We start from the raw sequence: 19,175 nt of genomic DNA on the forward strand, positions 1-19,175 counted from the left end.
TCTCAGGGGCATTTTCTGTCCTTTCCCAGGCCAAAAGGTTATTTAAAACAATCAAGAAACTTTCTCATAATGGGTTGACAAAAATGCATCTTTAAAGTTTGTTGAAAATTGTTGGAATATTATCTGTAACCTAATTGGTTAGTGGAATAACGTGTATATTTACAGTAAGAGTTGTTTTCTAAACCTAAAACAACGTCTCAACTATAAAGCAAATGGATGAATCTGCTGCCAAATTTTTTCTCTCAACACAAATTGTCATAATTTAAAAACTAAACAGGAGCTTAAAGTGCAGTTTTGAGATGTTGTTTTTGAAAAACTGCAAAATAGACCAGACTTCCTTTAAATATATTCTCCCCTTATGCTGTAAATTTGTCTCTGATTAAAGCTTTTCCACATTTGCAATATAACCAATTAGACTGAATTTCTGTAAAAATGGGAGTCCAAAAGTAAGACTTTGTACAACATTAGATAAACACTATAACTGACAATTTGTTGATTTCTCTGTCTGTAAATAAACTTTCATAATAAAAGTCTCAAAGCAGGCATATGACCCATTTTTTGCTGTGATGTCACATACTAAAAACTGGATCATGGAAAAAAATGGTTCTTTTTAAAGGTTGTCTGGTGCAAATATAGATATTTAGAGATTCACCTGAGAGCAGTGTCATTATGGAAATGATAAATAAGCTTCAGTACAAGAAGAATACAACAGCTCCAGAAAGAGGAGCGTGATCCATCATACATCCCCTTTAAGCCCTTCACTCTGTGTGCATTATTTAGGCATTTCAGAGACCCTGGGGGAAATATGGTGGAAGAAACAGCGGGAGCAGGAAAAAGGGAAAAGGATAGGGTCAAGAATAATGCAGGAGTTAGATATTTAATGGTGTACTTACAGAGCTACGATAAGGTAATTAGATGCTTGTAAATGGGGAAATCCATCTCCTCATCTTACCTGGTCAACTTGCCTTGATGCAGATCGCATTATTGTCTGTCCTGACCACAGTTGTACCATCATTAAATAAATATCAAGCCTGTTTTCACTTTACAATGCAGTCAAAACACACAAAATAAGGCAAATAATAGCGCTACTGTAATGGCAAGTCATCTCTAATGAGGATTAAAAGAAAAACTCTACTGACCTTAACATACTATAATACTTATAGCTATTCAATTAAATTCCATTCAATTCAAATCAATTTTATTCTAGTACAGTAAATTACTTTTAATAATGCCACAGCCATAATGTGTCTGCAGTTACTGCTGTACTGCAGCTACGACCTTTACGGCCTTTCATGCTTTCTAATGTAAAAAGTACAATTGCAGCTCTTTGTTGCACATTTAATTTAAATAATTGTTAGTTCTTGATTAGATTGGTGCTCCAGTGATTCAATTATGAGCAATCATCCTCATCAGAGTCATGATATGTATTATAATTTCAAAGGCAATCAAGCATTTTCTGAAGCCTCTAAGATTTGAATACATCTCCGTGGGTTTGTGGGATTTTTCTGTGATTGAATCATTTCTATTATATCTTTTTGTGTCTTAACTCTGCACAGATGAAACACTCATCCTAAATACACCACACTTATCTATGGCGCAGTGCAACATTTCTTCAGACTTCTTCTACACATGTAGTTTCCATTAGCCTCCATTCAAAACATATGTAATGACGACATTTTTGCACATACTAGCCACAGCTTGTGTCCATCACCTTGGGTTTATCAGAGCATATTAAAATAACATAATACAAAACAGTTTTCAGTACATACATAATTTGTTGTTTGAGTTACCTTGGAAGTAAGCAGTAACTTAAAAAACTGTAGCTCATCTTGAGGTACATTTTTTCAAAGGAGACAGTGTTTGTGAAGGGCAACGATCAATGAGAAATGACAAAATAACAAAACATATTAGTCAGTGATTAGATATTTTTGTTTTAAGTGTTATATTTGGAGTGACACAATATAGGCAATAAAAGGATGAGATGTTCTGTCATGACTAAGCGCTTAATTGCCCTTTAGTGTTGCTGCAGACATTTGTCTCATCTCCAGCTCTCTTGCTCGCTCCCGTCCTACTCACTCTTTGTCTTTCTCTCGGCTTTTGTTTGGACTATACGTTTCACATTGTCTCAGCTCACAGAGTAGCTACGCTGAGATTGGAGGAGGAGGACTGATGTGTGTGTGGGTTGACTCGAGTAGTGTAGCATTAGTATTAGCAGTGAGTATTGCTGAATGCTTGCAGTATGGAGAGCACAGACGAGTGCTGATGCATGCTTGGTTAAACTCTGTCCACTGGGACGCAACACAGAAAGTGTGTGAAGTGTATGCAAGTGTGTCAAAGTGAGGTCTTATTCTACATTTTTAAGAGACTTTTGTGAAAATCGAGTCACTCTTTTGTCCTCTGGGCTCTTAGTTTCTTTTTATAGTCACCTCACATACTGTAGCAGAACATCTATAACTGAATGAGTTGATACAGCACATTGAGGACCACTAGTTGCTGAGAGTCATTATTGTGTCCAATTCAGAGAGCAGAGAGAGCACAAAGCCTTAGAGTGCTTTATATTATTTGCCAACCAGAGTCATGTGCCCACAAATGTGAGCCAGTGCTCTGTAGAGGTGTTTAACAATGACTGGATGTGCCGAGGTCCAACTCTAGTGTTGGGTCACAGGGTGACTGTTCCTGGGTAACTCGAAGAAGCCATTAAATATTTAGCTGGCCTCCTTTTCATGATCATGGTATGTAAACAAACATATTATCTGTGTTATTGACACAAGATCTTTTGGCCTGGCACAACAGTGAAAGCCTAGACAGCTCTTTAGTGTAAAAGGAAAAGAGGGTCACAGAGGAGGATTAATTGTCAAATTAATTTCTGCAAGATTTGATCAGACTACTGGGAATGCTCTGCAGGCACACTTTGAGGAACAGTTTGGTTTTTGTAAAGTAAACAAACTGTCGCCAAAATATAATTTGTTTCAAGAGATTAATGAGAACGTCAAAGACAAATCAGTTTCAATGCAGCACTTTGTGTTCTGCGTGTTGCTGCTGTTGTTTTTAGGGCACATCTGCTGAAAAATGTACCCTCATGTTCCATTTTCTGGTCCATTACTTAGTTCCTCCTGACCTTTACTCGTTTTGCTACTTTACACATAGGGAAGCATTTAATGCAGGATAAATGCATTCGTACAATGTAATAGTTTGATGAAATGAAATAAAAGTGATCAAACACAACAACTGTTTCTTTTAATTGTGAGAGATGCATGAAGGTGGATGGAAAACTCATTAAAGGGGGCAGATGAATAATGGAGGAGGGTGTGTTGGTGTTGTGCTAGCTTAGTTTACATCTTCGCTGGATGGAGCCCTGTTGTGGCTCCTTGATGGGGGTGGGGGTGGAGGGTTGTGGGTTCGGGGCAGGTGGTGTGGTCAGAGACAAAGCAAGGTGGCGGGAGGAGGAGGAGGCTGACAGGGCAGAGAGCCAGAGTGTCTCAGCACTGCGCAGTGAAAGTGAGGAGATGGCTTCACTGAAAGGCCCAGCCAGCACAGCCTCATCAGGCAAAAATGGAAAAAGGTTAGCCAGTGGTAGCCATGACAGGAAACACAACCTTCCTCATTGTAGCTGGTGGAAACAAAGTGTGGGTGGGGATTGCTTAATGCAACGTGATAGGCTGCCTGCATGTTTAATGCACAGTTTGATTTCTGAATGTTACATGCTATAGTCTAATTCAACTGTACGTGAACTGCATTTTCCCCTTTGCACTGTCTAATTGTACTAAGGAAAGGGCCTTTTTCATGATGTGTAAAGATGATTTCTATTCTGATTCTGATCGTAAAATGTATGCTTGTGGTCCCACTGTGAAATAATGAACATCATCTGTTTGCAGCAGTTATTAAGACGTCATCACGTGGCTTGGGAAGGCAAACTGTGCTTCATACCTTCAGGCAGAAGATATGTAGTAGAGTGTACCATGAATCTACGTGCACAGCCGCGTGGTGAAAGTGACAAATGAAGCGACTGGTTGTAGGTGGCTGTAGGTGCTGGGTTTCAGGTGACCAGTGTTGCATGGGCAGTGTGGTAACCAGAGCTGGAATCTCCTTTAGAGAATAAAGAGTCCAGGCTCCATCTGGATCAGTCTGATATGTCCTGCATCCAGAGTGGGAAATGAAAGGCACAAGACATGCACCAATACAGATGCAAAGACTGCTACACAATCGGGCATAAAAAAACAGGTACATGAACATTTAGACCAGTGCATGCATGCATTCCTACATACACACACACACACACACACATACACACCAAATTAATGTCAGCCATGCTCAGTGCTATGCTATCAATGCTTCCTCCTCCAATGTGTCAGGGAGCATCTGGAAGTGAAAATTAATAATCACAGGTCTCAAAGTGTGATCTTCTGCACATCCTTTATATATGCCTTGTTACGAGGGAGAAAGCAATGATGTGCTCTTCAAATTTTAGAATGTATATAAATAGCTGTTGGTAAATCATTTGTTACATTTGCATTTCTACAGACTAGACTCACTGTGAAGATGTTTGGGGGTTGGGTGGAGGGCAAATGATAACAATAACTTATCTGTGGCTCAAAACATAAGATCATTTTATGGGTGTCACAGCCTGTCATGTCCTCACCAGCCCATAATCACCCACACCTGCTCCTAATTACACTCCTGCCCTTAATCAGCCCCAATCACACCCAAGATAAAATCACTCCACTCTCAGTGTCCAACCTCATTTGTGGATAGGACTCCATGCACCATACCGTTCCTGTGTCTCTCCAGTTCCCCGTGTGTTCTCCAGTCCTCTGTGGCTTCTCCATTCCTCCTTGGTCTCTCCGGTCTCCTGTGGCTTCCCTCCGGTAACTTCCCCAGATTCATTCTACCTATCTCCACACTCTCCACTGCTGGCTGTCATCATCAATAAAGACATTCCCTTCCATCTCGGTGTCCTCTGCCTGTTAGTGCGTGACAATGGGAATGGGGAGAAATGTAGAAACATTTATCAGTGATGACACCATTTGCTATACAATTGCTTAAAGACCTTTCATAACCTCATCAACAATGAGGTGTGTGGAGGAAGCATTACATATTCATTAGTCATTCTCTTCAACAGAAGCATACTCACTTCCATTGCTTATTTGTCTTGTCAGCTTTGTCTTTTTGGGTGTCACATACACAGAAGCCTTTCACTCTGCCATTGCTGTGTTTATCTGTTCAGAAATAAAGGGGAGTCTCACTTGTTGGTCTACACCTGTGGAATGATCCATTTTAAACAGAGAGAGGGGCAACGGGTGCAAACTGAGAGAATGACTGTGGCAAAGATAAGGTTCAGCCGGTGTTTAGGTTAGAACAGAACCGGTGCCAGTAACCTGGTCAGAAACAATGCACTCAGAGTGGCAGATGACTCATTTTGAGTGTGATTGCGCAGCACTGAGAGCAGACAAAGAGAGCGTGGTTGAGAAAACACTCACCATGAGTAGGACGACTAGTAAGCCACAGCTCGGCATTTAAACCAGAATCAGTTTCATTTTCATTGTACCTATGTTGTATTGTTATGAACAGCCAAATAATGTATACATGATGCTTTCAAATTTAATATGAATATCATAGCATATTGTTGAGATCATATAATTTAAAAAAATGAAGTAACATATTTAGAATAAGCAGGAAAGAAATCCCAGTGACTTGTTGCTTGCAGTGTGAAAACAAGGTCAGGGTTTCATAGTGCCTATAGTACCTACAGACACATGAAACAAGAATAGGGCTTCCCACATAGTGCAAAGGGGCAGTTCAAGACTTATTATAGACAGGAGAATAAATATAGCACTCAACATAGATTGATATTCAGTGTTAAAAAGCACTATGTATTCAAGTCATGTCATTTAGAAGATTATCAGCTGTCAAGGAAAGAGAAGTGAATGACCACTAATGTAATGGGTTATGCTTAATATAAAAAGGCACATAAAAAATAAAGAGCATGGAAATTACTTACTTGCAGCAGAGAAGAAATAGAAGCAGTATGTTGATTGTGTCCACCATTAAATATATCTGAAACAAGATGATAACAACAAATAAAGGCAGCAAAAACTACTAAATACTTGGTGTCATTCATCTGTAAAACTGTACAGTATCTGAAACTGTCACAGAAACTCTGGACCACTTCATGAAACCTCCTGTCATGAACTGACTTGTTTTGGGAGCCACAAATGCACAAGCACTTATTGCTGAATAGATTATAGTTTGTTAGTAGACAAAATATAAAGTTGTCCTTTTTCCATTTTGTTGTGACTTTAATAGACTAGTAGAATTTCTCAGAGGAAAGTTTTTAGATGTTTGGATGTTTGCCTGTGTGGGCAGGTCAGTGGTGATCCTTCCTGTCGCTTCACATCACTCTTAAGACTGCCTTTTAGCTGTCTGAAAAGGCATGTCCTCTTGAAGGTCACTGCTTTGTTTAAATGGCAGTAAAACATTGCTTATAACAAATGATGCAAATTCTTTTAAAATAATCTTTAATTTGTAATTACTAACAATCAATGTGATTTGTGGTGTCTTATCCTAATTTTGGAAACATCTTTGTTGCTTATTGCTGTACTTTTCTTTCACAGCATACCCCCAAAGATCACTTGTCAATCAGTGTGGCCAAACACATCACTTCCTGTGTACCAGGGGATTGTTTTTTTTTTTGTAAATGTTTTTATGAACTGATAACAGGTTGAATCCCTGATGAGATGTATCAATCAGCAACAGACAGGAGCAAAGCATTTATATCAAAATGTCACAGATTATTACTTAGAGTTAGTGTATAACCACACAAATCCAGCCAGTCCACACAGGTCATGGGGACGCCAGGCTGACCTAGATACTAAAAATACCACCGGCTGCAGTTAATTAGTGAAGTAATAATATTAGATAGCTTGACTGGAAAGAAATGAACAGGAGCTGGAGTAGAGGATGATTAATCCTGTTCAGCTGCTGTGAGCCTAATCACAGATCCATACACAGCATTAATAGTTTTGACTCATTCAGCAAAAAAGAAAAATGGTTGATGAGGTTGTATAAGTGTGAATTTTAATAAATAACATGAGTAGTATTTCTTTAATGAATCATGGTAACAATACAAGTGCAAAGCAGCTGTCAGCTTCCTCAGTTCTATACAGATCTTTTAGATCAGATGTCAAATTTGAGCTCAAATTGAAATTGAAAAGTGCCCGTTTTATAACTGGCAGACAGAAACACATCAGTGTTATAGCGACAGTACCCAGCTTTACATGCATTTTGATGAGATGTCTGCTTGAAACAGCATTTAGCCATTGGCTGAGGTAACCAGCATCCATAAAAAGAAAACAGGCGTCAAGGAAGCAGATGGCAAATGTGGGCAATCTGCAACCAACAACAGAACAAGAAAGAACTGGGAATGTTTACCTGTGCTTTTGAACAGGTCTTGTCCGCTTAGTTCTTGTTTCATGTCTTACTCTATTCCATCATTGTTGTTGTAGCTATAATTCCCTGTTTTAGCTATATATTTCAGTCTATCAGGACATTAAAGGTTCAAATAAATCCTTCCTGGTTGGTTATAACACTTGAGTCAAACCTGTTAACACTAAAATGGAGAACAACTGTGATTCAGAGATGTAGTCTGATAGCATTTGACCCAGCTTTGATTTAACGCCAGGGTGTCTGGAGAAGAAGGCACTCCACACTGACCCCGCAAAATACTGAAAGTCCTGTTGTACTTTGGGACTCTCACTTCTTTGACAGTGCAGTACTTTGCTGGACAGCCGCACGCTCAGCAGTGCTGAGGTCTATAAAAGCACAGAGCACTCTATCATTCCTTAGGGAGAATACAAGAACAAACACAAAGTGATGCCCCATTTTGGATTTTAAAAAAGGGGAAGGAAACTGGGAAGGAACGACATCTGTCTGACACAGTAAAATGAAATTGGTCAATTGCTCAACAGACGCACAGCTTGGTGATGGTGCTAAACGAATCCAAAAGTTCTGCAAAGACTTTGTTCAACCAGCGGCAGATGACTGTGACAAGCTGTTAAACCCATTTTCACTGGTTTTTATCACCAAGATGTTGGACAAGAAACAGAAATAAACCAGGTAATATGGAAGATAATATTTGCTGGGTTTTTTTCCTCCACAAATAAGCTGTATGAAACTTCCTCTTAACAGATGCAGTTTGTTTTATATTTAATTCAGTTATATTTATGCCATGGGAAAGGATAGAACACTGGCCTGTAAACAGTTATGATCAGATATAGTACATTATAAATCTTCTCCACTTCCCAAATCAATCCACACAGTAAAAATGACAGTGCTCTTATGCAGAGCCAAGTCTGACAGGACAGAACACAAACCTCCACTGTGGGCACTGATAAACCTTTTACATCAGACAGATGAAAAGTCCACAAAGTCTGGATAATTATGCATTCTCTTAAAGGTTCCAAGGTGAAAAAGTGAGAAAATGTACAGCATCTTATTAAGGTTTCCAACTCCCTGTGGACATGCCGTTTTCCACTGTAACCAAAGGTACCGATGTTGAAGTAATAATTGCTCTTGCCAGAGCGCTACAGTTCACATTGTGTGTGTGTGTGTGATTAGAGCCGACGTCCCACTCCTGCAGATCATCTTAACACAGCTCCAATTACACAGGAGTTGATTAGATGTTCCCTGTGGAAAAGGCTGGGAGGAGTACAGAGGACCCAGACAGACAAATGAACCACAAACGTTGGCCTCTGATTATTATGAGAGGAATGAAAGGTCTTTTTTGAATCCTAAGATAGACATGTGCCAGCCAAAACTGTTTATAATAAATTTAGACATTAGGAATAATAATGTTATTTTAGTGTTATCAAACTCTGATAAAATAGCTCTCAACATTCTCTCAAAAGAAATCTTAAGTAAAATCCACTCAATAAATGAGTCAAGTAAATATTAAAATAATCATAGTGTAACTACCAACACAGTACAGGAGGTTAGGTTTAAAAGTAGGGAATAAGATAAAAATAAAGAAAAAGAAAAATCAAATAGCAGTTCCTGTCAAGGCTAAACAGGTAGGTTTTAACATTTAAGCACTTACCAAGACAACAGCCATGCTAGCAGCTCTGTGAAGCTGTACTTAGGCACAGCAGTGCTTTGAGCTAAATGTTAACATCGGCATGCTAACATTGTCCCAGTGACAATGCTAACATGCTAATGTTTAGCAAGTGTAATGTTTACCTGTTCACCATCTTAGTTTAATGTGAAAAAATTGGCACTAAACACAAAATATAGTTGTGGCTGATGGGAATGTCATTAATTTTGCAGGTATTTGGTCATAAACCAAAGTACTGGACAAATTAAAATTTTGACTAGGCACTAGCTGAAAAGTGAAGGGATCACCAATGCTGTTACAGTTCATCCTGAGGGAGACATAAATACTTGGACCAAATTTCATGGCAATCTATCCAGTACTGTAGTTGTTGAGACATTTCAACCACAAATGTTAACGTCATGGTGGCACTCTAGGAGACGTCAGGGAATCACCAAAGTCATAGGATTCATTGTCTGGTAACCATGAATGTTGTTATGCAGTTTTGTGCCAATCCATGTAGTAGATGTTGAAATTTCACTAGATAAGTGAAAACTTTTACTTTTGAGGAAAGGTTAGCGGATCACCACAGTCATTAGGATTTATCTTCTGGGCACCCAGACCAAATTTAAGGCAATCCATCAAATAGTTTAGATATTTCACTAAAAAACACCAATGTCAACCGCATGGTGGCGCAAGAGGAAAAGTCAGGGAATCACTAAAGATTCATCCTCTGGGGACCATGAATGTATGTACAAAATGTTATGACAATCCATCCTATAGCTGTTGATAGAGTTCAGTCTGGACCAAAGTGGTGGACTGACCGACTGACATTGCCATCCCTAGAGCCTTGGCTAATAAATATAGCTATGCATCATTCTTTTTTTTTTACAGACCAAACAAAACAACATGACATCATTTTAGTCATCAAACACCATTTCATCCATACAAACATCGACCATAAAGGTCAGTCCCTCAGAATGACTGAGCAAGAGCGGCTGTCTAGAGCAGCAGTTTTTACAAAATTCAACACGCCTGCAGAGGGAAATCCATCACAGAAGTGTTATAGCTACCAAACTATTTACAGACAGAGGCCTCAAGAGACCATGATCCAATGCAACCAAAAGACATTTTGTGTTCAGTAACGGGTGCCACTCTCATCTTTTCTCAGCTGAAAAATCTCTCACGCCAGTACATTTAATTGCTCTCTCTGCCTGCTGTACACATGTTAGCCTCAGCTGAATGCAGTGAGTTCACACCCAGTCACTGGAGGTTTCCGAGAGACACTCTGGGAAAACAAACTGAAGATGAAGTAGACAAGGCTGAGAAAAAGTGGGAACATCAATGATATATATTACAAGACGAAGATCATAAAATTAATTCTGGCATTTTGATGACATTAATATACGAGTATCGGAAATACCACAGTGGCTAATCTTGTTGAAACAGACAACTGCATGACACTGTACTTGACTGCTTTGTACACATTTTGAAGCTGATGTATAAAAAAGATTGTTAATAAGATGCAAATGACTACTCCTGAGACGTCCAGTAGAGAGAGCAGTCCAGGGTGACTGTTGGGAAAAGGTCGCATGTCCTGGGAGTGTCACCGCTCTGCTGGTGCTCTGCCTTGGAGACTCACTGTGACACCAGCTCAGCACGGCCAGTACAAGCCCTGACACTAAGTCGGGCTGACAGCACCATACACTGTCACACTGTCGGCTCTCCTTTGCACTCCTCCTATCTCAGTTACTTCCAAAACTGCCATTTCTTGGTAAAAAAAAAAAAAAAAATCTCTTTGGTTTAAAGGGAGTTTTGAGTGAAGCAATGTCTTGTTTAAAGACACTTTTAGCTTGGAGTTTTGCCTTATTTCTTCAATTTGGTCTCTTCGTGTTCTGTTTGCTCGTGTGGCAGTTGGAAAGAGTTGGTACACAGTGCATCAAAATATCAAAATAGATGGGGCAAAATGGATGTAAACAATTGAGTCAATTCATGAAACAATTGCTAGACTATTAGAGTTAATAATGGAGAAATAGACCTGATAGAAATATGTGTTTTCCTTTTACCTCATATACATTACAATAGTACCACAAGACTGCAAGGGGAGACACCTGTGACATTGTTTTGTATTGATTAAGTGATTGGTTAATGGGTTGAAGTTTGATATGTTTCCCTTCCAGCTAGCTTCAAAATAATTGAGGAGCTCAGACTAAAGGTAAAAGTTTAGCCATTGTTGAATTGGTACAACACTGGAGAAAATTAAGTTACTCCTAAAAATACTATGTTCAATATTTTATCATTCCACATTATTATTATTATACCAATGCTTCCAGGAATAAAGCTTTTAATGAAAACTGCAGGTCTTCTACTCATACAGAAATAGAGAAACTGTCCCTGTGGGGTCTTCAGGGGGGATGGAGGTGAAGAGCAAAGTGGTGAAACACAATCCAGGAGGATAGTGTGGTCGGAGGTGATAAAGCAGCAGAGGCGATGACGTTCAGAGGACAGTCAGAGGCCGGTGATCAGAGTGCCACCATGGCTTTTCCATGCCACCACACCCGCTTCCTCACCAGCCAATTACAGTAATTAGAGGACTGTTTCCAGTTACTGAAAGATTAAACGCTCAATTTCCTGGCTGCTAAGATAGCTCTTGCTGGACATGTTTCACTATCAGCATGGAAAGTGAAATTGTAATGAAAGAGTTTGCAAAAGATATGAGAATTACAAAACATCCAATAAGACATGTAGTTTGTCCACATCATATTTCTGAGTATGTATGAGAATTTGTTCATTATGTGGTTCTCTGGTGAACTACTTCAAGTGACAGTTTTGCTGTAGTGTTTTTGCTCTAAAATTCACAGAGATCAAACTGTGTGCAGATGTTTAACTGAGAATATTTGGGTTTCTGTTTCTTGCACTTTTTTATTAGCCCATCAAGTCATAATAATTATCACTGCTTATGCTAACTAGCCAGTTTTTCTTCTGGATACTACAAAAAAGGGGAGGTTTTACTACCGGAAAGGCAAAATGCATCAGTTCCTGTGTCGCTGAGCAAATGCTTTAATGAACTAGCTGTAGGCTGAATCACTATTGTGTTAACAGAATAGAAAATTACTTGAAGATCATACCACACATACCAAGTCAATGTAATTTATAGTAATGTATTTTGTGAAACAAAATGACACGCACTTCATGGCAGAGCAAGCGCTATCTGTCATGCATTACTGGCCAGGTCACTGAGGTTACTGTACAGTGCTACTGGCACAGCCACTTGAGCTCTTGTGTGTGGCGAATGAGCCAAAAATAAAATAAGTCCTCCAAAATGAGAGCATGAAGCATCACTACTTGGGATCTTCCTGTCCTCTACTGTTATTGCCTTGTGAAGCTCTGATGCAACACAGTGAATAATCCTGCTGCGTTAGGACACTTGTGCCATGGTCAGAGTGTGCTGCAGCTTAGTAGCACCCCAACACAAAAATGAAATTCCCAAAATGAAGGAGAGAGATATTGCTTTGTAAAAGCAAAGGTTTGGTATGGCTTTTATTCAGGGATGATGCAGCCACATCAGTGCTTTAGACAACGACCAGGAGTAAAGACTATTACATGAGCTGAGTACCTAAAGTCATTCTGAAATTCATATTGACAGATCTAGGCCCAGTAATTCATTAAAAAAGCTGTTACTGAGTTATGGTTAAGCGTTAACTTCACATCAGTTTGTCAGATATGCAATAGGATGATAGAGTTAAGAAGGGGTGAGATGGAGTTACAGGTGAGACAAAACCTCAGAGGGTGTTCTCTGTTCCTAGTCTTACTGACGTGTGTATTGTCGGGTTAATGAGAGCTTCTCCCCATCAGTGTAATGGAGAAGAGTGGTGACTGTCAGTTTGTACCTCTTCTTTCATGGTGCTGCGGGTCTGAACCTAATGGTGACATGAGGGCTCACTCACGAGGCTCATTGCTATAATGAGAGCACCCCATCCCAGTGTCTCCTGAGTTGGATAATGTTATGAGTGCACAGCTTTAGGCTTTAATGCCTGAGGATTAGATGCACTAAAGCTAAAATAAAAGTATAAGTTTGGGTCCTCCATCTCTGAAGTCTCCAGTGTATTGAAACTATTTTCCATTGAGCATAAGAACAAGTCCTCCACCCAACAAAGTTTTAGAAGGTACGACAACCTCAAGTCCAAATTAAATTCATATTATATCATATTCTAATACAACATTAATTAACCATTTGAATGTAAAGCTGTCTTTGCTTATACATTCTTGCATTTGCTATTCTTTACTTTGGTTGCTTTATAGTACTTTGTAATACTGTTTTGAGGGGATCTAGTGAATAAAGGTTTATTATTTTATTTACATATATATGTTGCATATTCACAACTGTTTATACACTGTAGTAACATAGCCACATTTGCTGCTTGGTCAAAAACTGGGTTATACATGGTCAGAAAATCTATAAGAGAGCTAAAGGCATAGAAGTCACTTGTTGCTCACAGGGAACACATTTTTTTAATTTTTTAACATGAAGCCACTACAATATGATCAGTGAGAGCATTTATCTTCAAAGTACCTATTTAAAGGCTTAATTCAAAAGGGCTAATGACACAAGCCAAGTGTCACATGGACTATTAAGTCAAGAAAAGGCTGCAAAACCATGAATTCAACAAATGATAGAAAGTTTGAATTTTACAAGATCACAAACAGGAAAAGGCAAAACACACTGACAATGATTGCTGATGGTATTGTAGACATTTAATCAGCATAAGCCACTGGACAAAATTTTCAGATAGTTCCTAAATAGGATTCTTAGAAATTACAGTAGTTCAAGATGACTGATTGATATGAATCCATGTACATACTGAGTTTGTATTTTCTCTCCCAACACTGTGATTCCCACAACTAAAATGAGTGCTGATTTTTAAAACTTTCACACAGCCTCAGTCTATTTCTCACTTCTCATCCACACGCCCACAGAGAGAGCTGTTAAAGAGGGACAGCAACTCAAAACGCTTAATCTCAAATAGAGCCAAAGTGAATCCCACTGGGTTACCTTGGGTTTAATGACACCCAAATACACACACACATACATATACTGTATAGGTACATGCACTTTGCTATCAGAATTTCACTGACAACTGACGAAAAGTTCTGGTGAACTTCACCTTTGTAAACAGTTGCCGTCCAAAAAAAAATATTGCTGAACATCATCCCCTTCCCCAGCTATCCCTTTAAATCCGGCCTCTCTCAAGGGAACAATGGGAGAAATGTTTGGCCTTTGGAGCCAGTGAGCGGGGCCATTGAGCGCCTTGCTGTGGGATCGGATGCAGTGAATTAGTGTAAAGCCTCAGTGGAGAATAAAGCTGACGCAACGGCACTGCTATGGCCTTACTATCAGCTCCTGCCACGCAACACTGGGCCCAACCTGGACAACTCCAGTGTTGGGAACAATTGATACTACCATTCTGAGGGATATATTTTTATATAGACGCACAAATGCAGATATGGATGTGCATGCAAAGGCTGAATTGCAGTTGAAAGATAAAGGAATACACTGAATACATATTTATTTGCAAAAACATGCTATTTCAGTGGGATGTTTTAGTCCATACAAATCAGATGTATCATTCTGAAAATTCCTCTGGTTGTTGCATTCAAAGATGCCCTGATATCAAAGACCCTTGAGACTGCTAGCAAAAAGCATTGCAATCAAAAACCATAATGTCAGATAATGAAACCCAGGAGACAAACAATTAGCAAACATAGATAGTGTGAAAAGAAAAAGTGATTTTGGTTTTATCTTACAGTAGAAGGGTTGCTGGTTGCCACCCAAATCTGAAACTCTTGATGTCTGAGTGTCCATGAACACACCAAAGGGTGCAATTTTCAAAAAGTCCCTTGCTTGCAACTACACAATAACAAAACAAAAATGTAACTTTAACAATAAAATTACAGTTATGGACTATTCACTGATAGATTATCAATCTCAAGGTAGTTGCATGTCTCTCCAAGTTTGATTATTCATCTATTATATGAATGGAAACCAGTGGCTGCATAAAAGGAAACTGTCACCAGTAAAGTATGCCATTTCCAAATAATGGTTTGAAAGATGTAAAACCAACAGCATGGTCCTTTAAGTAAATGCAGTACAGGATCCTGGCATGTCCTCTTTACTCCAGCTCTCATGTGTAAAGGAGAGCTTCTCAGCCCAGTCTTATGAATGGCATCTTGTAGATTTCATCAAAAAGGCCCCAAGCTAAAGGGGCAAGTGGCATCCCACCATATGCCTGCACAAAACCACCATATGCCCCACTGGTTAATTCATTTTTACAAGGCCACACAGGCCTATTTTTCAGCATGTCAAAATACCAGTGATACCACAACACACTTTTGAACCTTTGTTCAACCTCCAGTGCTGCATGGCATTTAAATCATGTGATGACATCTGACTTCCAAAATCTCTTTGCCATTTTGTATAAATCTGCTGTTTCTGTCTTGTGTCTAATCTAGTGACATTACAGACGAGTGTGTGTAGGTGTGACAGTGACTGTGCCTGAGTGTGTGAAAGAGCATACGGAGAGTAAAGATAGGTCTTTATGAGTGAGTATTTTGGCGAAAAAGAGGAACAGAGAGAGAGTAAAGCAGGCAGTGTGAGTGAGAAAGCAAAGTGAAAGTAGAGAGCGATGCTTCGAAATAATGGGGTCTGTGATGCCACTGAGAAAAAAGGTCAGCTGCTGATAAATTTTGGGTAAAATCAGGGCTTCGCTGGGCTCGGCTGTGTGGAATCGACAGATGGAGGATGGGTTCCCAGGGAGCCAGACCTGCTACAAATAGCTCTGTGTTCACAAACGCTCCTGTGTGCACATATATGCAAACATGAAAGAAGCCAATGTAGACAAATTTTAACACAGATGTATACACACCCACACAGACACATTTGAAAACAACTACATGAAATATTCTACATTGATGCTTTCAAACAACACATATAGGCTTTGATGAACATATCGCTTATGCAATGGACAATGAGACACAGAAACAATAAGAGAATAGTATAAACTTGCCATCTTCGTTCTCGCCTCTCTGTACTACACGAAAAGATGTGATCTGGTTCTTGGCCTGGTTTCACTTGGTTTTGTATAACGTCCTGAGCACATCGCTGTGTACCCTTCTTGGGACTAACTCTGAGTGATCCACGCAAACTGTCCAATCACATTGCAGTTCAGCCATCAAGGTTAGAGGAACAGAGAAACGAGCGAACACATACAATAGCTCTGATGAAGTCACAATGTGCCTCCTGACTCTTAACTGCTCTCCCTGTCCTCATTCTGCCATTTAAAGTGAGCTAATTTGCAAGAAATGCAGGGGATTTCATAACTTTGAAGAATATAAACCAGTTTAATGTGGACTGCATGTCCATTCACCCATTTTCTTTGTTCTAAAGATGGACAAGGCTTTATTCATAATGGTAACACCCTCCATTAGTCTTTTACTGGATGAGTGACAAGCAGTCCTCCATACAGGTGGTCGTGCCCGTGGAAAATAAATAAGCTGGGTGTTTTTGCGGTGTGAAACCAGCTCTAAAAATATCAGCTATAGAAACAGAGAGGGAGTCCGAGAGTTCCTGAAGACTTAATCTGTTCTGTAGAGAGGTTTACTTTGGGTCATGAGTGTCAACATCTGTTAAAATTAACTTGCCAAGACAGTGTCACATGGGAAAGAGGAGGTACCACTGGAAAACATCAGGTGAGCGACCATCTCTCCATCCAAACATTACCTCACTTAGTAGTAGCATTGTGTTGGAGCTCACTGTGACTTGTACCATGGGTCACATCCTAAAATGAATTGATAAGGAAACAATCTTGCTTTGCACTTAATTGGTTTGAACACCATGAAGAAATTATTACAGTGTTTAGCATCAGTTGTCACATTTGTTCACACTACAGCAAATTTTATTTAAAAATCTTATTAAATCAGCACACAGTAGATAATTTCATGAGCAATAGTTTCTTTCTCAAATAAAAAACAAGGGATCCCTGTCTGTTGTTACAATGCATTTTTAGAACTTCTAATTGCTGGTGTTGGTAAAGGTCAGAGGTGAAAGAAGTATTCAGTTTAGTTAATTAAATGTAGCAATTATTAAAAGAAGAATTAAAACAAGAATTAAAAGATTCTGCATTCAGTATTAGCAGCAAAATGTACAGTATCAAAAGTTGCATGAGTACCCATTATGCAGAATGGTTTTCTGGGGTATTGTACTATTATATATATTATAATTTGGATTATTATTACTCATGCATACTGAGTTGAGGTGGAGCTAATTTTCACTACTTCATGAACTGTTATTTAAGTTTAATCATAATGTTTCTGTGTAAAATTGTAATCTGCAAAGTAACTACTATTTACAGCTGTAAGATAAATGTAGTGGAATAAAAAGTACAAAATGTCCTCTATATCCATCTAATACTAGTGCCTCAAAACTGTACTGAAGTACAGTACTTGAGTAAATGTACTTCCACAAAGGCTGAAGAGGGGCAACAGCGTTTGATCACCACAGGGATGGTCTGTCGTTTGGGCAGAGGCAGAGGTCAGGGTCAGCAGAGGGAGAGGTGGCTGTGAGGACACTGGATCCTGAGCCGATTAATTTTCTCACCCCCAGGGTATCGGTGGAAAGGCAGACAGGAGCTTTTCTCAGTGTGCTGTCACGGTGAGGACATGGTGAACCATAGACACCCGACTGCCACCCCCAGCATCGCACCGCACAGCACATTAGGTAATGAAACTCTTGTGAAAAGCTAGTATACAAGTTTCAGGTGAAGTAAAAAGTATATAAAGGTTTTGCTCTGGAAATACTTTTCTACCTGACATTCATCAGGTGATTTAAAAACCTGAATGATTCTGTGGCGACAATGTTTTACACTGACTCCCAATTCAATACTAAACCATAACTAGTAGCAGTCAAAATGAGACAGGGTACCATTCTTTTTAATATGGAAGATATCTCACTGATGAGCAAAACCCTTCAGTCTGTATCTCTCTTTAACAACATAAGACACTAATTCATTAGTGTTTATGTGTACTTAGTGTGGCAACTTGAGTGGGGAAAAAAAGTTCTTAGTGGGTGCAAAATGCACAATGTCAAACTACACACTCTCAAACGAAAGTTTGAGTGTGCTTATGTTGCTGTCACACACACCCTTGTGTCACACACCATCACCACCAACACCACCTCATTGTTGGAGCATGAAAGCTCAGATTCATCCTGTTTAATAAAGTGTAGCCAGTCTGAAAGTAAACACTTAAATGATCTAAATAACTATTATCGTATAATGAGGCTTTAAAAGCTTATATAACGGTAACTAACAATAGGTTGCATTTAAGCCTCAGTGACTCGCTGTCAAAACACCTCACAGGAGAACAAGGTAGATAACCACAGGTTCCTGTTAATTGGATTAATTTTCTAATGGACATTTGTGTTGTGATATTTAAATAATCCATCAACAGGGAAATAAAAGCCTCTTTTCTATGAACTGGTCACTTGACAGAGCTCCAGCCAGCTCACAGGCCTGGCAGACTGGCCAGCGCCGCCGGCGGGTCCGGGCCCGGAGCTGGGTCCAGAGGTCAGTGTGTTTACCAGGGAAACTGTTAACTCATAGTCATTCAGAATTAATGTTTCCCATTACTCAACAACACTCTGTGTTATAGTTTGAGGTTTTGTGATTTCCTGTGTTATTTTGTAGTGTGTTCCTCTTGTATGTCTTGTGGTTTTACTCCCTGTCTTTGTTTGCTTTCCCCTCCAATTTTGATTGTTAGTCCCTCCTTGATTGTTTGCACCTGTGTCTCATTGTCTCACCTCCCCTAGAGTATTTAGTCCGGGTCACTTTCTTTGTTCAGTGTTAGATCATTGTTGTTCCTGTCTTGTGTGTCGGTATGACATTTGTATGTGTTGCTGTTTGGTGCACTTTTTTGTTTGTACCTTGTTCCCGTGCTCAGTTCCCCGGCATTCTTACCGTGAGTTCTGTTTGGACTCTTTGTCTCCCTTGGACTGTGTCTGGATTTTGAACTTTACTTGCTCACTATTGGATTTGTTTAG

At 39.4% G+C, this 19,175-nt stretch overlaps 1 long non-coding RNA gene across 2 annotated transcripts in view; it reads right to left on the reverse strand.

Moving 5' to 3' along the window:
• Window positions 1-1,329: 1,329 nt before the first annotated feature.
• Window positions 1,330-19,175, reverse strand: part of LOC122868097 — a 42,141-nt gene continuing 24,295 nt past the window's right edge. Inside the window, exons 4-7 of one of the 2 annotated variants that reach the window (XR_006376039.1) lie at window positions 5,999-6,054; window positions 5,132-5,216; window positions 4,770-4,961; window positions 1,330-4,135 (exon numbers count right to left, since the gene is read on the reverse strand). This is a non-coding gene — a long non-coding RNA (uncharacterized LOC122868097). Of the gene's footprint in view, window positions 4,962-5,131; window positions 5,217-5,998; window positions 6,055-19,175 lie in introns of both variants that reach the window. The other variant, XR_006376038.1, reaches the window with a different exon arrangement.

This window comes from Siniperca chuatsi, linkage group LG20 (assembly GCF_020085105.1).
Source record: "Siniperca chuatsi isolate FFG_IHB_CAS linkage group LG20, ASM2008510v1, whole genome shotgun sequence".
NCBI classification, from domain to species: domain Eukaryota; kingdom Metazoa; phylum Chordata; class Actinopteri; order Centrarchiformes; family Sinipercidae; genus Siniperca; species Siniperca chuatsi.